The following is a 17573-nucleotide window of genomic DNA, read 5'->3' on the forward strand; positions in this document are numbered from 1 at the left end:
TCTAAACTATAATACATTTTCACTTTCTTAAACAAGCGATGGAAAATATTAAACTTTTTGATGGACTGTTTAACATGCACAATGACATATTTATAAAAAATGATTAAAGCAGATTAAGGCATACACAGGACAAGAGAGGGTCAGAAGTTTAAGAAAGAAGCCATTGGAATAAAACAATGGTGCAATTATATTTTATGGAACAGCAGTGTAGCGCTATGCAAAGTAGGTGCTGCTGGATAGATTCAAAAGACATCGACAGATAAAGAAAGTGCACGTAAAAACCAACCCACTATTTTTCCTGTAGTCAGAATTTCTCACAGCAAGAATCTCATATTTACATAAATTACATGTCTGCCTGCCAAAAGACACAAACGATCTGTAATCCCCCATTTCGTGTGTGTGTGTGTGTGTGTGTGTGTGTGTGTGTGTGTGTGCACGTGTTGGGTTGTTTGCTGCTGTTAAAATCGCTGAGGCATGAAGTTTGCAGCTGCACACAACAGGAGATAATACACATCCTGAATTATTGATAGAAAGAAAACAACTCTATTTTTTTTTTTAATTCCACTCTTTTTCTCTGTTTCTAACTGCCCCCCCCCCTTTTTTTTTCTTCCTTTCTCTCCGCCTTCACCCCATTGGCAGTTTAGCGGCTCTTTAATGACAGCAGCACTCAAACGGTCCCCCTTTGATTTAGTTTCCAAGTAGATGCACACCCAGACACCTCTCTCAGGTATGAAGCAGGTGTGTGTTTGCACTGACATGATTCACTCAGGTCTCAGTGCAGGGCAGATGGCAGGTGTGGAGGATAGCAAAGAGCTAGCCATCCAATTCATTAACACTCTTCCTTTGTCACTCCTTCCTCTTGCTCTCTAATGCGCTCCATAGCTCTTTTTCCAATTTCCCTACTGACATCTTTTTTTTCTTCATTTCCGTCCATCACTACAAACCACATTTGTCTCTGTGTTATTTTCCTCTTCTGTTCCCCCCCGACCCTTACATGCTGCAGTGCCTTCTTTTCCTGTTCATTCTCTTCCTAAATGGCAGGAGTGTTGAGGGAAGAGAGGAAGTGGAAAACACAAGGGAGAGAGAGATGGAAAGAGGGGGGGGGGGGCATTTACGGCCAAATAAAGAGCAGGCCTTAATAATTTACTCTGCCCTGCAGCCACAAGCCAATCACAGCCCATCGCTCCCATCGAAATGAGTGTGTCACAAGGAGTCAGAGAGCGATGGGGAAAAAGCAGACAGAGAGTGGCTGCCGCGTTTTTGCTGACAGTCCCCTGATACTGTGATAAATTATTTGAGGTGATACATGGTCTAAAAGCTTCGAAAACAGTCAACGTCAAAATGTCAAAGAAACTGAGATGTCCATTAAAGTTGTTGCAAGATCATACTGTAGTTACAATTTGACATCTTTCCCGACTAGATGTGAGACTTTCTTCGAATAGAGTGAAATATTTATAAGAGGAATGATGAAACTTGATGTGGAGGTCAGAGACGTTGCACTTGGCCGGTAGATCTTGTTCAGGAAACCATTTTATACTGTGAGTAAGAGAGCTCAGTGCACTGAGAATTAAAGCTTTTTCTTTTGGGCCATTTGGGACTAATTTGTAAACATAACACTTTATCACCATATAAAGCTAATATTGTTAATGTGTTAGCAAAGACAGCACAACTGAGCAGCCACCGGAGCATCATTATCATTCAGCTGTAGTCATATTTCTGGCCACTTAATGAATATAAGCCCAATATTCATTTTCTTTTTACGGTGCCGAGTGATGAGTGACACCAGGCATACGATTAGTTGTTTCATTTAAAATTAGCCTAATTCTGCTTTAAAGTGCAGTGCTGGCATCCATCAGCCTTGTCTCTCTGTCTCACAAACACAAGAACTTGGTTTATGTTACTGTTGGGGGGTTTTGCATTATAATCTGGAGTAATCTTAATCATAATAGAGGCAATTTTAGTGCAAATATTAACCTCACTTTAATTTTACCTCGGTGGAAAAAGAATGTGGCTGCAGTAAAAACAAATGCTGACTTTAGCTAATGCAATGTCACAATTTATCCCCAGGTGTCATATATAGTTAATGCACACACACCTTCATGTGCTCCAACATAAAACTGCGACAACATCCTCTGGTCCTTTCTGCTCCTGGTGTGAAAGAAATAGTGCATTTGAAGCATTTTTAGGCTTTAGATTAGGCAGTGCTCTATCCAGCAGGGTCTAGGATTGGTCATCCTGACAAAGGTCACCTTACCCCCCACCAATTATTGAGCTATAAACCTAAGAGACAGCAGACACACAGAATGAAGAGAAAAGGGATGGACGGGGAGAGATTTCAAGAGGTGAAAGACTAGAAATGAAAGGTGATCAATTCAATTTTTTAACAGTGGTTGAGGATGCTTTACTATTTTGGCTGCTTGCTGTAAATGAACGTTGCCCTAATCTGAAACAATCTCGGCCCACATTCACAATCTTAATGTACTTAGTCAGACGGCTGACACCCGATCAATTCTGGATCAATTCCTCATTTAGTGTGAGTGTCTGAAAGTGATGCATCTATGTTTTGCTTTGGCCATTCCTGAAAAAAATAAGAGAAAAGAGACAGCGACGGATGAGGAAAAGAGAAGCGAGCATGAGGTGTCTCTCCCCTGCATTACTGCATCAGACATGAATCTAACTTTGATCACCTCGGCTCCTTTTACTGCTGCCAGAATGATTACGCCTGTGTGGTTTGGATTTTTGCAATCATAACTAAACATGAAAATGCAATATTTATAACTAAGTGTTGTTGCTGAAATGCTTCCACATTTTCCAGATTCAAACATTAAAGGATTACTTTTAGATTACATTTTTTTTACAATGATAATCTGACTACAGAGACAGAAGGCTCAGAATACCAGAATGGTTAAAATGTAGGGAATAACTGAGTGGAACTAGTGACAAAATAATTTATGGAATCCATTGGCAGTGAAAACAACCATGCAAAAAAAGTATTTTTAAAACTGGGCGATGTAAACTTTGTCTGCATCATATTTGTGGGAAAGATAAAAAACAAAAAACAAAAACAAAAACAAAAAAAACAGACTCTTGCAACACAAGGTATGTCTCCTAAACCTAAATAAAATTAAGAGATCAGAGACAAGTAATTAATAGTTGCCTCTGGGCTAGTAAACACTACTTGGATTAGCAATGAGTATCTTTCTACTTTACTGCAAATGAGACAGGCTTTTTTGTTGTTGTCTTCTAAGCAAAATCAAATCAAAAGGAGGAAGAACAAAAAAGAGTATAGCCAGACATAGAAAGGCAGCAGATACCATATGTTAGATGACACACCAGAAGAAATGTTAAATTAATTATCATTTGGGAACCTGTTGGAGGTTTGCACTGTTAGCTGCAATAAACCTAATTTGCCTGAGCTTGCATTTGCAAAAACTGTGGCCAGTGGCATTCCACCAGCCTGAAGTATGTTCCTGGTTAATTGCAGGATAACAAGAACATGGCAGGATGAAACATTTCTAGAATAAGAATTAGTGGATAGTGATGAGATGGAGAGGAGGAACGGGCAGGAGGTCTTGTTGGACAGAGTGACTAAGCATTAATCAGCGGTAGGTGGGATAATTACAGGAGGGGAGGCATTTAGAGGACGCTGACACGGCAGCTTATCAACACATAACTGGCCTTCAGTACTTCATAGTTGAGCACAAGGGAGCTTTTAGTATGCATCTGGTGTATTAAAAGGGCGACAGACTGAATGAAATCATCGGATGACAGGAGAGCATTGAGGATGTGTCGGGAGAGAGTCTGGAGAAGTGAGATAATATGTTTGTCAAGTCATAATGGCTCGGATATTCTCAATGGTGTATGATTATAGTTATCTATAGCAACAATTATTTCAATTAGCAAGAGAGAATTAACCTGCTTCTGCTGAGCGATGGGAAAAATCAGTTGTTAAATTTCACAGTGACACCGAAATGTCAAATCTACCAGCCTGCTTTATCCCTAAACATCTGCTCTCTCCTTTGCTGTCAAACTCAGGAATGAACAAAAATGAAATAAAATGTACAGTACGTGCCTGTCTTCTGTTAAGATTGCATAGAAGTCTCTTTTCATTCTCGTTGTACAAGCTGTGGAACCAGACATGACAAGAACAATCCACATAACTGTCTAAGAATAGTCATCTTTAAAAATACCACACAATTTACGCACCAGTCAGGAAAAAAGAGGCAGACCTTCTGCTCATCTTTAAAGGGCTCTTCAGTCAGTATATACTCAAAGAGCTCTGTAAATAGCAGGGTCATCGCTGCACAAATAATACACACACTAAAATCTATAAATTCCTCTGTAAAAGCAGCAGCAAGGCCGACCACTCAGACTGTATATCGTCTTTACCCACATAATACCCTGACAGTGGCTCATTTCAGGCTGCACTGGATTTTTAGCACAAATCACCCAAGGATGCTAAAGAAACACTTTCAAAAAATGTCATTAAATTTGTATGAACCTGAGAAACCATTCACTAAATAGAGTCATTTAATAGTGATTTTGGTGCTCTCATCAGCTGATAGCACTGACTAAGTTGTAATCACATTAGCCTGGTTCCAGACCACTGAATCACCTCCCACCTCTCCGATGTGATTTAAATAGGTCTGGTGTTGCGTCTACTGACAGATGATTCCACCGCTTAGAGTAACAGTTTATCAGCTGAAGCCTAGTTTTGGATGCAACTTATGCCTTTATTAGAGACGTGGTAGCAGAAATGTGTGAGGAAACTAGTGGAGAGGGAAATGACACAACAAAGATCCTCAGTTTGAGTCCTCTGCCGGCCACCAGGACGCCTCTGCTGCATGATTACATTCAGACAGTGACAGAAGAATGGTGTCAAATAATGATGAGATTGACACAGCTGTATCATTCATGCTGATTGTGTCTATTTCTGTATGTATGCATCAATGCAGGGGATTTTTCAAGGCTTTGATCTTTATTGTATTCATACATTGTACTGGGGAGGGTCTTAAATAAACTGATTATTGACTTTATTCTTGGTGATAATCTTTCCTATCGGCTTTTGTTAAAATGATATGCTTAATATCTGTATTTTTTCATTGCAATTGCATCTAAAGGCCTGTAGGATATGTACTATATAAAGGGGTTGTGGTGATCCGAGTTTTTGTGTGTTTGTGTGAGACTTTGTTTAGTATATGTGCTTGTTGTTTCTGGTGGCTGCAAGTGTGTTTCAGGCTGGGCGGGATATTCGGATGGGAGAGGTCTCGCTCACTCTCTTCCACACCTGAGGCGCATCAGTAATCAGTGCTGGACAAAGCCTGCCTCCACCTGTGCTCCAGCGCCAGTGGATCATCCTCCTTTGAGTGAACCTCCCCGTCGGATTGTCACCTCCCCAGCCTGGTTTCGGCAGCCGAACCCCAGCCTCAGCCATCCTGCCTCCCGGCCCCTCTTGGAAACCTCCCCTGGAATTCCCTCCCTCACTCGGCTTCCCTCATGAGCTTCCCGGTGTCCCCTGCTTCCCCGCAGCCTTGAATAAATCCCTCTTTTCTTCACTCATAACCCTGTGTTGCATTTTTGGATCCCTATCTGACTGAACCCTAACAGGGGTTGGACTAATTAGACATATACAGGACTGATAGTGTAGAGTTACATTTCATGACTATTTTTAATTTAAGTATGTAAGCAGTTTTAGCAGAATTTTTGCTGTATTTATTATGAAAGATTCTATTTTTATTATTTTATTATCAATTGATGTGTTTTTGCATGTCATGTAACTGTATCCCTGCAAGTTCATCTACAGCTAAAACCAGAAGTTTACATACACTATACAAAAAAGACATACAACCTTTTTTTCTCACTATCTGACATTAAATGTGAATAAACTTTTCCTGTTTTAGGTCAGTTGGGATTACCAAATTGTTTTTATTTGCTAAAAGCCAGAATAATGAGAGGTAATTTTTTTAGAGAATTTTTTATTGCTTTCTTCAAAGTCAGAAATGTACATACATTTCCTTAGTATTTGGTAGAATTGCCTTTAAACTGTATGACTCGAATCACGTGTTGGGTATGCTTCCACAAGCTTCTCACAATAGTCTGACAGAATTCTGGCCCATTCCTCCTGACAGAGCTGGTGTAACTGAATCAGGTTTATAAGCTGCCTTGCTCCACACGACTTTTCAGCTCTGCCCACAAATTTTCTACAGGACTGAGATCCAGGCTTTGTGATGGCCCCTCCAAAACACTGACTTTGTTGTTCTTAAGCCTCTTTGTAACTAATTTGGTGGCATGCTTAGGGTCATTGTCTATTTGGAAGACCCATTTGTGCCCAAGCTTTAGCTTCCTGGCTGATGTCTTGAGATGTTCCACATAACATTTTTTCCTCATGATGCCATCTATTTTATGAAGGGCATCAGTCCCTCCTGCAGCAAAACACCCCCACAGCATGATGTTGCTGCCCCTGTACTTCACAGTTGGGATGGTGTTCTCAGGCTTGCAAGCTTCCCCCTTTTTCCTCCAAATGTAACGTTGGTCACTGTGGCCAAATAATTCAATTTTAGTTTCATCAGACCACAGGACATGTCTCCAAAAGTGAAGGTCTTTGTCCCTTTGTGCATTTGCTGTAATCTATCTTTTTTATGTTGCTTTTGGAGTAATGTCTTCTTTCTTTTTGAGTATCCTTTCAGCACATGTCGGGACAGGACTCATTTCACTGTGGATAATGACACGCTCTTATACCAGCTTCAGCAGCATCTTCACAAAGTCATTTGCTTTTGTTCTGGGCTTGATACACACATTTCGCACCAAAACATCTCTGGGACACAGAGCCCATCTCCTTCCTGCGCGGTATGATGACTGGACATTCCCATTGTGTGTATATGTGCATATAATTATTTGAACAGATGAACATGGAACCTTCAGTCATCTGGAAATTGTACCCAAGGATGAACCAGATTTGTGGAGGTCCACAATTTTCTTCCTGATATCTTGGTTGATTGCTTTAGATTTTCCCATGGTTTCACAAAAGAAAGCAGTGTGTTTGAGGTGTGCCTTAAAATACATCCACGGATGTGCCTCCAATTAACTCAAATGTTGTCAATTAACCTATCAGAAGCTCCAAAGTCATGACATCATCATCTGGGCTTTCCCAAATAGTTTGAAGTCATAGCTATCTTAGTGTATGTAAACTTTTGACTTTGAAGACAGTAATAAAAAATTCTCTAAAAAAATTCTCTATCTCATTATTTTGACATTTAGCAAATGGAAATAATTTTGGTAATCCTAACTGACCTAAAACAGGAAAAGTTCAGTTTGATTTAATGCCAGACAGTGACAAAAAAAAAAGGTTTTGTGTCTTTTTATAGTGTGTATGTAAACTTCTGGTTTCAACTGTATGTATGTAACCTGTAAGATTTTTGGGATGTGTATCATTTTTGGCCCATGGGATTTAGTTTATAGTAATTTGCCCAAAAATTATAAATAATTTTGGTATGCACTGATGATTGTTACTATAAATTTTATAACTATCTGTATCTTGTTGCTATTGTCATATGATGGAAGGATGTTAGAGGTATTTTCTAGTTCAGGTGGCTTCTCTTTGTAACAAACCATTTTCCTGATGAGGATGTAGCACTGAAACATTGTGAATAGATGTATTTTTCCAAGTTAGACAGTGTATGGGAGTCTGATACTATAAAGAAACTAGAGTTCTACTGCACTGGTGATTTTGTAACCCTAATTCATGCAATCTCTGACACTTGAACAACTGGTATTTACACAAAGTAAATCTTCAATGTATGTATATATGCTGTGATTAAGTGATGGTGTGAAATCTAATGATAATAAAAGGGCAAACTGTCTGCGTTAGGAGTCAAAAACCAAGTCCTCTGAATAAAGTATGACTACGATAGACATGCAACACTGGTTCTGATTTTCCTGCAGTTCTAACAAAAGGGTTCTGTTTCTAGTTATCTGTAATATGAAGTGGAAATACATATATATTACTCTTGAGAGGCAGTAAGGCCTTTTTGATTTCACTGAGAGATTCACTGTGTGGTCCAGACTAACTGATGTGGATAAACGACATGTCTGTTTATCATGCTTTTTATGTCAGTGTTTTTTATTGTGTTTGTATTGTTTTTATGATACATTTTTATTGTGCATGTTTATTGCAACCCTGCCTGCAAGCCTGCTTTCCGATTCAGGACAATAAAAGTTGATGGTGTGAATTGTGACCAATAAAGCACTTTAAAGTATAAAGTGTTCATGTTAACACATAGCAACATAAACAGGATTTCAAGAGCTGCGGAAAGTCTGTGGCTTTTTATTTCAGTTTCAATGTTCAGTATGTTAAATGACAAAAATTCTGCTTGGACTTTGTCTTTTTCTACCTGACTCTTACACATCAACCATCTTGTGTGCCAAAGCAGAACCACTCATTTGCTCGAGAGGCACGCTTGAAAAAAGGTGCAATCGGAGTGCATTGATTTTTCCTCATGTTAAAAAGCTTTTATTGACATGGCATTTTCTCACCAGAAAGGTTACGCCAGAGGAGAGAGGAGAGGGAGGGAGAAGGTGAAACATAAAAAGATGCAGTTGCATGATGGTTCAGACTTCCTGTAAATTCACCCCACTTTAGCCCACTTTAACGGGTGTCGTCCTTTGAAAGTGTAAAATATGGCCTCTCCCAACACCCGTACACAATATGAATCTAAAAACCTTGAAACTCTGGGAGACAACCAGAGAGAATCCTCTGTATTTCTCTGAGTGAACAGAATAGTGATGAAGGAAGGGAAAAGATGCGAGGACAATGTCGTGTACGGAGAAAAGAATATTGGAAAACATTGACTCCAACAGACAGAGAGACAGAACAGAGCGCCGGGAGCATCAGTCTGGAATCCTTCATCACCTTTAAAGGTTCGCTCATAATGATAATCTCTTTGTGAAACATCGTAATTTCTCCATAAAGAGTCATAAAGCGTCACAGTGGCTTCGTCTCTGGAGAGCCAGACGACGCCTTACTGCTGACACAGCACTAAATCACCACGCTCTCCTCCCTCCTCCTCCTGTTCTGTTTTAATGGAAAAACATGCACACTACACATACCTTGTTTCCCACTATTTCTCTCCCATTTGTCTCTCCTTCAACTTTTTTGCCATTTTGCAAGTGCAGCTTATCATTTCAAGATACCTTCAACACAATCGATGACTGTTAATGAGCACATAGTCTGACTCACAGGATGTTGATTGAGGGCATCAGCCTGCCATTAGCCGCATAGTTCCACAGTACTCTCCTCCCCTTCCACTATCTGCATGCTACCGTTTTAAAAATCTGCTTTGCTGCAGTAAACAAGAACAACAACCTCTGAGCAAACTTCTAACAAAGATTTGGATCACGCAATAGGACAGGCCTGCTTGGTTCTCTCAGCAACTGGTTTTAAAGGATATGTTTACCACAATCGCTGTCTAACAGGGATGCTTTGCATGTGTGTTCCCTGATTATGAAAAAAACTTTCTTTTAGGCTCTTGAAGATGTTTCACCTGTAATGCAAGAGGCTGCTTCAGTTCTATCTCCAGTTGCTTTATTACTGAAGTTCCTAGTATCACCATGACTTGGATGACTGAGTATCTACATGGATATGTTTTTCCAAGTATTCTCCACCAAAACATTTTTCTCACTATTTTGCAGGAGCACTGGTGCTGCATCCTGGGCTTAGCAACACAGAAGATGACAGTGATTGGTTCAAAGAAATACAAACAAGCTATGGTGGGTTTTTGGTTTTTCTCCTGAAACGGAATGATGTTGGGTGCAGTCAGACCATTTTCCAGTACTGACACAAAGGTCTGACTATGCAAAACTAATGAGTGCACCACTTTAATAATAATAATTGATCAGATTTTTAGGCGTGGCTGCCATTCTGCATCTACGGCCCCTCCGACCACCACCTCAAGCAATCCATTCATATGCATTCACACCAGGCAAGGTGGGTGAAGGGTCTTACCCAAGGACACAATGACCATGACACAGGTTACAGGGCGGAATCGAACTGCCGACCTTCCACTCATTGATGACTCGCTCTACCACCTGAGCCACAGCCGCCCTTCAACAGCTGACTTCGCTCCTTTTAAACGTGCATAACATAAAAGCTGCATGTGGCCATTTGTGGGCAACTGAAACAAATGGTGCACCGAATACTAACATAACAATTTTAAGTCGATATGGTGAACTTGTTAGCAGGTAGTTTACATAAGCAGCAATTGAAAACAAACATTATCATTTGTAGTTGTGTCTCAGACCACTTATGGAATGCAAGTTAAATATTAATCTTTCAATCGTGGCACTTCAGTGCTGTCTACATTGACCCCAAATGTCTTCACCAAATTACAGGACAATCCATCCATTATTTGCCAGTGTGTTTCACCCTGAACCACAAATGTCAAGTTGTTGATGGAATAAGATAAAAAGTCAGAAGCTCACCAAGTCAGAGTAGATTTCTCTGGGGACCATGAATACATTCCCAGACTTTCATGTCAATCCATCCAATAGTTACTTAGATATTTTAGTCTGGCCCAAACTGGCTGACCGACAGATTAAAATTGCCATCCCTCGAGCCACATCGCTTTTATGGCTAAAAAGTTGGCAGAGATGAGATACTGTGCTCTCTCCTGAGATGGCAGATGGTAGATGAGAGGCAAAGATGAAAATCTGACACCGTTACTAAATGAAAATGTAGGCAGAAGAGGATTCAGAGTGGCATTTTTCTTGTCAGCATGTTGAATTTTATACATCTGTATAACTGATACAAAATCTAATATGCAACGTTAGCTCAGCTAGTTTAGATTAGATGACTCTATTGTTTCCCAGAGGGCAAACAGCAAAAGTATAGATAAGAAAAGTTAAACAACTCAGACAGATTACAGCAGGAAAATCTGCTGACAAAACTACAGTGACAAAAGCAATGCATGAATTAACATATTTTTAAAGGACAAATTCAAAATGTGTACATGAAACAGAGCCCTAAAATGTTGGTAGAAAACACAATCTGTATTTCAGCATATGTCACTCATCATTTAAAGGTTTTGTGGGGGAAAAAAACAACATATAAGCATCTTAACATCCACAACCTGTCTCTTAACATGTTTTTTCCACAACAATCTCAGTAAACAGGGTATGACCTTCAAACTGAGGGCTCTTTACTCCCCTCCTGGTAGAGAAGATGAAAGAGAATTTCAAATTGCTGTAGCTATTGATGTCTCCACCTATCTGAAAACAACATTGTGTTCATTTAAAGCAGATCCAGGGATTAAAGCTCAGAAATTGCAGTGAGGACATGATGGGGGAGATCAAATATCCTATTCCTACATCTAATGCCTGAAATACAACCATAACCTGCACTGAGCCTGCGGAGCGTAGTCTATTCTTAAATATCTTCTCTTGTACCTAAACCCCTAATCTCATCATGCTGTTACATTCAGTCTCTGAACTCTCTACGTCGGATTCAGTGGTAATGCAGAGCTCCAAAAATAGCCTGCATACAGTATCTCTCAAGTGATTCTTGTCCGAGATGACACTGCAGATTGTCAAAGCATCTGACGGAGTGTATGGTTAATGTTCATAATAGAGAACAAATCACTGGCACTCAAAGAAAAGTTTAGTGCGGATAAGGACACCTATCTCTGCTCACTCCTAGTCGCACGCAAATACACAGACACACATTCTCACCCAGTCAGCATTTGCACAGCCCTGTTGTATTCATCATTACAGCCTCTGACTGCAGCATTAAAAGTGATAGATGAGCACTGTTTGCTACATGTGACAGATGCTTCAGACTGTGCAGCAAGACAAATTACCATGGAACAAATAACCTGTTTGACTGCATATATAATTCAAATGGTCTGAAGGTGAGCCAGAACTCCAAAGTGGATATTTACCATAAACAAGACTAAACGTCTCAAGTTCTGCCAGAGATCTCTGGAGGCCGCAGAGTTCATTACAACCTCTAAAACTTCTGGACCAGACAATAAACCTAGTGATTTGCTATTTTTTACTGTCCTTCTTGGTTGGTGCCAGAGTAAAGGTCATGAAGTCAATAAATGAAAAGATTTATGCCGGGAGCTTTAACTTAATGGCAATACGTAATAGATTTTGTTTTTTGTTGCAGACAGTGAGAAATTTATGTGGGCAGTGCAGCTTGACAAGAGGCCAAAACATTAGGATTCATCACTTGGGGGAACATTGATATCTACAAAATGAACCTAGTTTACTTTCTTGCTGAAAGTTTGATGCAAAGTTTAATGCCACTCTCATGTCTGTACAAAATGAAGCTACAGCCACATGCTCAGCTTTATGCTTTATGCTAACTGTACTGGAAAAGGAAGGAAACACTAAGCCTGGGTGTCTGGGAGATGTTATTGTTTAAGTGCAGTAAAACCATGTGAAAAAGATGGACGTAGCTTCCAGGTGTGTCAAGTAAAACCAATGCTGAAGGGCTTTAATCTTGCATTCTTTTTAACAACCAGTAGGGGGAAACAGTGTTTAAGTCTGATTGTGCAGAGGTCCATGGGAAAACAGCTCTACTTCTCAACTGATTTTTTACCTCAATAGACATATTCCTAATAAGTTTATGATCTCAGTCACTAGCTTCAGGTCTTCTTCAATACAGCATTATGTAGATAAATTAAATGAAAACAATTTTAAATCTTTTTCTGCATTCAAACCTATTCAGATGTAGTGCCTCTTCTGTGGATTAACTAATGTAAATAATACTGTATAATCGCAACTTATGACTTAAACCATGCTGAGAAACTTGTGAATCCAGAGGTTCAAATGAAGCTTCAGCAGTGTTGTTATAATGAAACAGCATTATCGGCAACAAAGCAGTGTTTCCACACGTTTATCCAAAAATAGAATTCTTTAGGGTGGGGTTTAGCTTTTGATTGACATGTTGCTACTGTATAAGCACGTGTAGTGTCCAGTTTTCAGTAAGAACCAATCCCTTACTCATTACATCTGGTGTCAAAAGAGCAAGATGGACACAACTAAATGCCAAACTGAAGGCTTCAAAATGGTAGTCCACAAACAAGAGCGTGACATCATGGTCACAATGTCCTTCTTCTAATACACTCTATGAGAAAACCATGTTCTGTGCAATGTTCTGTGTTTGGTTCCAGTTTGGGATTCATTCACTCATATCTCTCCCCTTGTTTCCCATCTGCTTTCAATGCAAAAATGCAATAAATAAATAAATAAATAAATAATTCTAATCTAGCCTTACTCTGTACAAAGCTTAAAAATATCCACTGACCTGCACCTGAAGAGCTCAATAATTAACACGTACAACCTGTTTGTTTAAGCCGTACTGCAAGCAATCCTTCTGGCACCTTTTGACAGAGCCAGGTTAGCTGTTTCACCTGCTCCCAGTCTGTCAGCTGCAGCTTCATATTTAATGTACAGACACAAGAGTGGCATCAATCTACAAACTCTTTCACAATATGTCAAAATATGCCTTCAATAGAAATCTGGCCTCTCGCTTTACCCTGTTTAAAATACCTTTTTTTCTTTTCATACCTTGATGGTGATGTTACATGAGTGGTCAGAGGAATAACAAAATGTTTGCTGGTGGTTGTTTCCCACTATATATATATATATATATATATATACACTGTATATATATATCACTAGCTGTCAAGGTATCTTGCTCTGAGCAGGCACAATGTCAACTGACTTCTCCATACTTCACCCCTGCTGCTGGAAAAGCAATGACACAGGAAGCACAACTTCCAGACTGAAGAGGGTTTGAACACCTGGCTTTCCTCTCAGGCCCCTGGCTCTCTGTGGACGCCTCCATCCAGGTCTCTGCAAGTCCATCTGCCAGAGCTTCCACCCAATCGCCTCCAGTTATAATTTATCAGCTTTCTGGCACTCTACAGGCAGCAAAGTAGCATCTAACCTTGGAGTCATGCTGTTAAGACTAAAAGGAGGTTTACGTTCTTGCTAATGCTGGTGCCTTAGTTACCCACAGCACAATTACACAGCAGTTTGTCAGTCACACACACAAATACAATAAGGAAGCGAGTCCATACCTGTGGTTTTCTTGCCAGGTTTCAAGGACGCTCAAAGATCCTGGAGGGGTTTCCAGCTGGTCGCCTGAAAAATGTGGAATATCAATTTCACTCCATCGCCACAGCCACCATAGACCATTTTGATCCAGCATTTAATCCTCGTCTTCTATCTTGTGACTCTCAGCTAGCATCATGTGTGTGGAACCGTGCAGCTGTGAGATAACACACTAAGCATAAAAAATTTAAAAGCAGGTAAAATGTTTGTTTCTCTGTCTTTTATATATTTCACCCAAAGTTTTCAAGAGGAACCATAAAGTAAAGTTTAAAAATTCCACACATATAAATAAAATAATAATATGAAAGACACTATAATGTCATTTTAATAATTACAGTAGCATGTTTTGCATCGGAGTCACTTGTCCAATTATTTATCTGTACCAAAATCAATACTACCTGTTGTCAGGTAACATTTGCTGCGGTTTGATAGTTAACCAACCAAATAGCAGAGGAAAAAAAGTTCAGTATCTGTTCTTAACACATCAAATCTCCTGATAACCTTTTATATTACATCCAAAAGACTTCCTAATGGTTTCTGAGAACTAATATTTCTTTATTGGTAAAACTAAAGTGTTCTTAAAATTAAAGTTTTAACTCTTGTAAATACTGATTGATGATTCACTTACTAGTGAAGGCCTTTTCTTCATATATGTTTAATTGTGTGCTTGAGTGCAATTATGTATTATTTTAACATTCAGATAACCTGCTGTAAAACTAAATGCAAACAGAAATACATTAAAATCTTAGCTCAAGAACTATTATACTAATTTGCCCTTATTTTTAAATATTTGCTTGACCTTCAATTAAAAACTATGTGCTAGAAGAAGAACACATATGAGCGAAACAAGCAGGCAACACCATGGCAGGGTGGGGCTTTCCTTCCTCTTCTAGTTTCGCACAGAGAAGAATGAGCTGCCTGCACCTCATCATTATTCTACTACAGGGGAAACCTGCTTTGACTTGTTTGTATTTCTTAAAAATAATCAAAATTGTCTTGGGAAGAGTGAAGCCCAGGATGTAGTGAAGATGCCCCTGCAAAGTAGTGATGGATGGAATTGTTTTGCTGGAACATTCACATGCATGTAGCTAAGTTCTGACATTAAAATGGCAATTTTATTAAAAGAACCAAGCAGAACTTATTGATTGCATGACTCAAAACTTGCCAGCAAAACTTTTAGCATTAAGTTTGCTGCACAGAAGCTGTTGTTGTTTGCTGCAGTGAAGGGAGTTTTGAAAATGGTTAAGCAAGTGAAATGCAGTAGTAGAAATGCCAAGGTCACAGCAAACACACTCAAGCATTAATGTTAAGGTGATATAGATCTACAGAAGGCCAGGCAGATGCACGGTTTGAGTCAACCCAAGATAAGAAGTTCTCCAAAAAATCTGACGCACACATGAGAACAAATACCCTTGACCAACGAACACAAGGAGCTTGACGAGGAGTACAGACGAAATGACAACTAAAGGAAGGAGAGAGACCATAAACACACAGAGAACTAATTGAGAAACAAGGCGAGGGTGAAACTAGACAATCAAAAATGTGGGAAAGACACAGAAGGGTGGAAGCAACAACACCAGGGACACACAGTAAAATAAAGCAGACAAAGAAAGACAACGAGTTTGTGAGAAATGTAGAAAAATTAAACACTAAGATGATACACTATGATAGATAATCTTTCAAATCCAAAAGAGGCAACAAAACTGCATCAAAAAAGCAAAATTGACATGAAGGTAAATAAAGTTTTACTTGCTTGCTGCACATTGACTCCCAACTAATTACCTCTAATTAATTAGTTGCCTGTATAGTAATTGAACACAATGCTCCCTTCAGTTATAACTGAATAAATTGATTTTAATCAGGAAAATTATCAGGAAATGATTCAAGTATCTCCACTATGACACTTTCACTGTGATACACAAACAGAAACATACAACTGTGTTGTACATGGCATAATTCCATCAACAACCACTGGTAGTGTGGTGGTAAATGCATTTCTACTATATGCTCAAATTATTTGGAAATGCTGCAAGTGTCGAGCAGCTTTGATTGGACATAAAAGCACAGAAAGTGATTTTTTTTTTCCTTTTTTTTTTTTTTTTGAGTTTTGGCAGCTTCTATCCTTCTCTATAAGCTGCCGACTGAGCCCTGAGAGAGGCAGGCTGCTGTGGAGTGGAGATAAGGCTCCACCTGCCAGCCACACTCATCACTGTGTTTGTGGGTTTGAGGATGTGTGTTTGTCCGTCTAAACCTCACTGTGTGTGTGTGTGCGTGTGTGTGTGTGTGTGTGTGTGTGTGTGTGTGTTCCAGTCCCAGACCTGCAAAGATAAGTGGCTCTCAGGAACCCAACCGTAAAATCGGAGCTACACTAAACACCCAACAGAGATCAAGTCAGAAGGTACAAAGGGAAAATACATATTCTTTTCAGAATAGATTAGAGAATAAAAAGATAAACAGAAAGGTCATTTCTTCTCCAGCAGCAACCAAAACACCTTTAAGGTCTCAGCTGTGTAGCAAAATTAACTGAAGAAAACAAGTTGTATGGAAATTTTCATAGGATTAGAATAAATTATTTAGTTTTTTCATAAGTTTAAATCCTAAAATTATCACTTAGAATCTCATAACTACAAGAAACAATTTTACACTCATGAAATGAATGAAAAATACTTTATTCATCCCAGAAGGGAAATTCAATAAATGACTCATGACTTATTATCTGATGTATGTATATTATTGAATCATTATATAATATAAATAATTATGAGGCATGTTCTTAAATGTATAATACAGCCTATGCAGCTGCATAATAAATATTATAATCAACAAAAGTCATAATGATGATACAAAATACTAATAATATATCATAACTGAGAACAGGAATATTATGAGTTAAGGACCTTATAGTTTATTTGCATGATAATACTAAGCTTTCTCATAATTATGGCTTATAAAATAAAATAATACTATAGTGTGTGATAATTATGACTTATTTGACATTTAGTAATTAGTAGCTCACATAGAATTACATCTAATTATGAGACACTATGTAATACTAGGTCATAATTATGGCAAGAATTTCTCTATTGTGTTTAATTTTGGGCATTTCTTAATTATGAGACACAAAGTCATACTTGTTAAATGCCAAGTCACAATTTTCTCATAACTTAATTATAACTCTTAATTATAAGAAAAACAATGAAAGGTCAGACCACCAATTATGGGGAGTTTCTGAACCCATTTTTTCATCAGCATTTCAAACAGATGGTAGAGTTTTACCACAGATGACCATTTTTTAAATTATCTTAAGGTATTAAGAAACTTTTCTTTGTTTCTGCTTTACATACAGAGATTCAAACCATAAGCTGGTTTCTCTTTACAGATAAATCAAACATACACACAACACATTACCAGCTAACTCAACATTCACACGTTACCTTTAAATCATATATAAAGTCTCA

The sequence above is a fragment of the Stegastes partitus genome, unplaced genomic scaffold (genome assembly GCF_000690725.1).
Source record: "Stegastes partitus isolate 25-593 unplaced genomic scaffold, Stegastes_partitus-1.0.2 Scaffold123, whole genome shotgun sequence".
Lineage (NCBI taxonomy): Eukaryota > Metazoa > Chordata > Actinopteri > Pomacentridae > Stegastes > Stegastes partitus.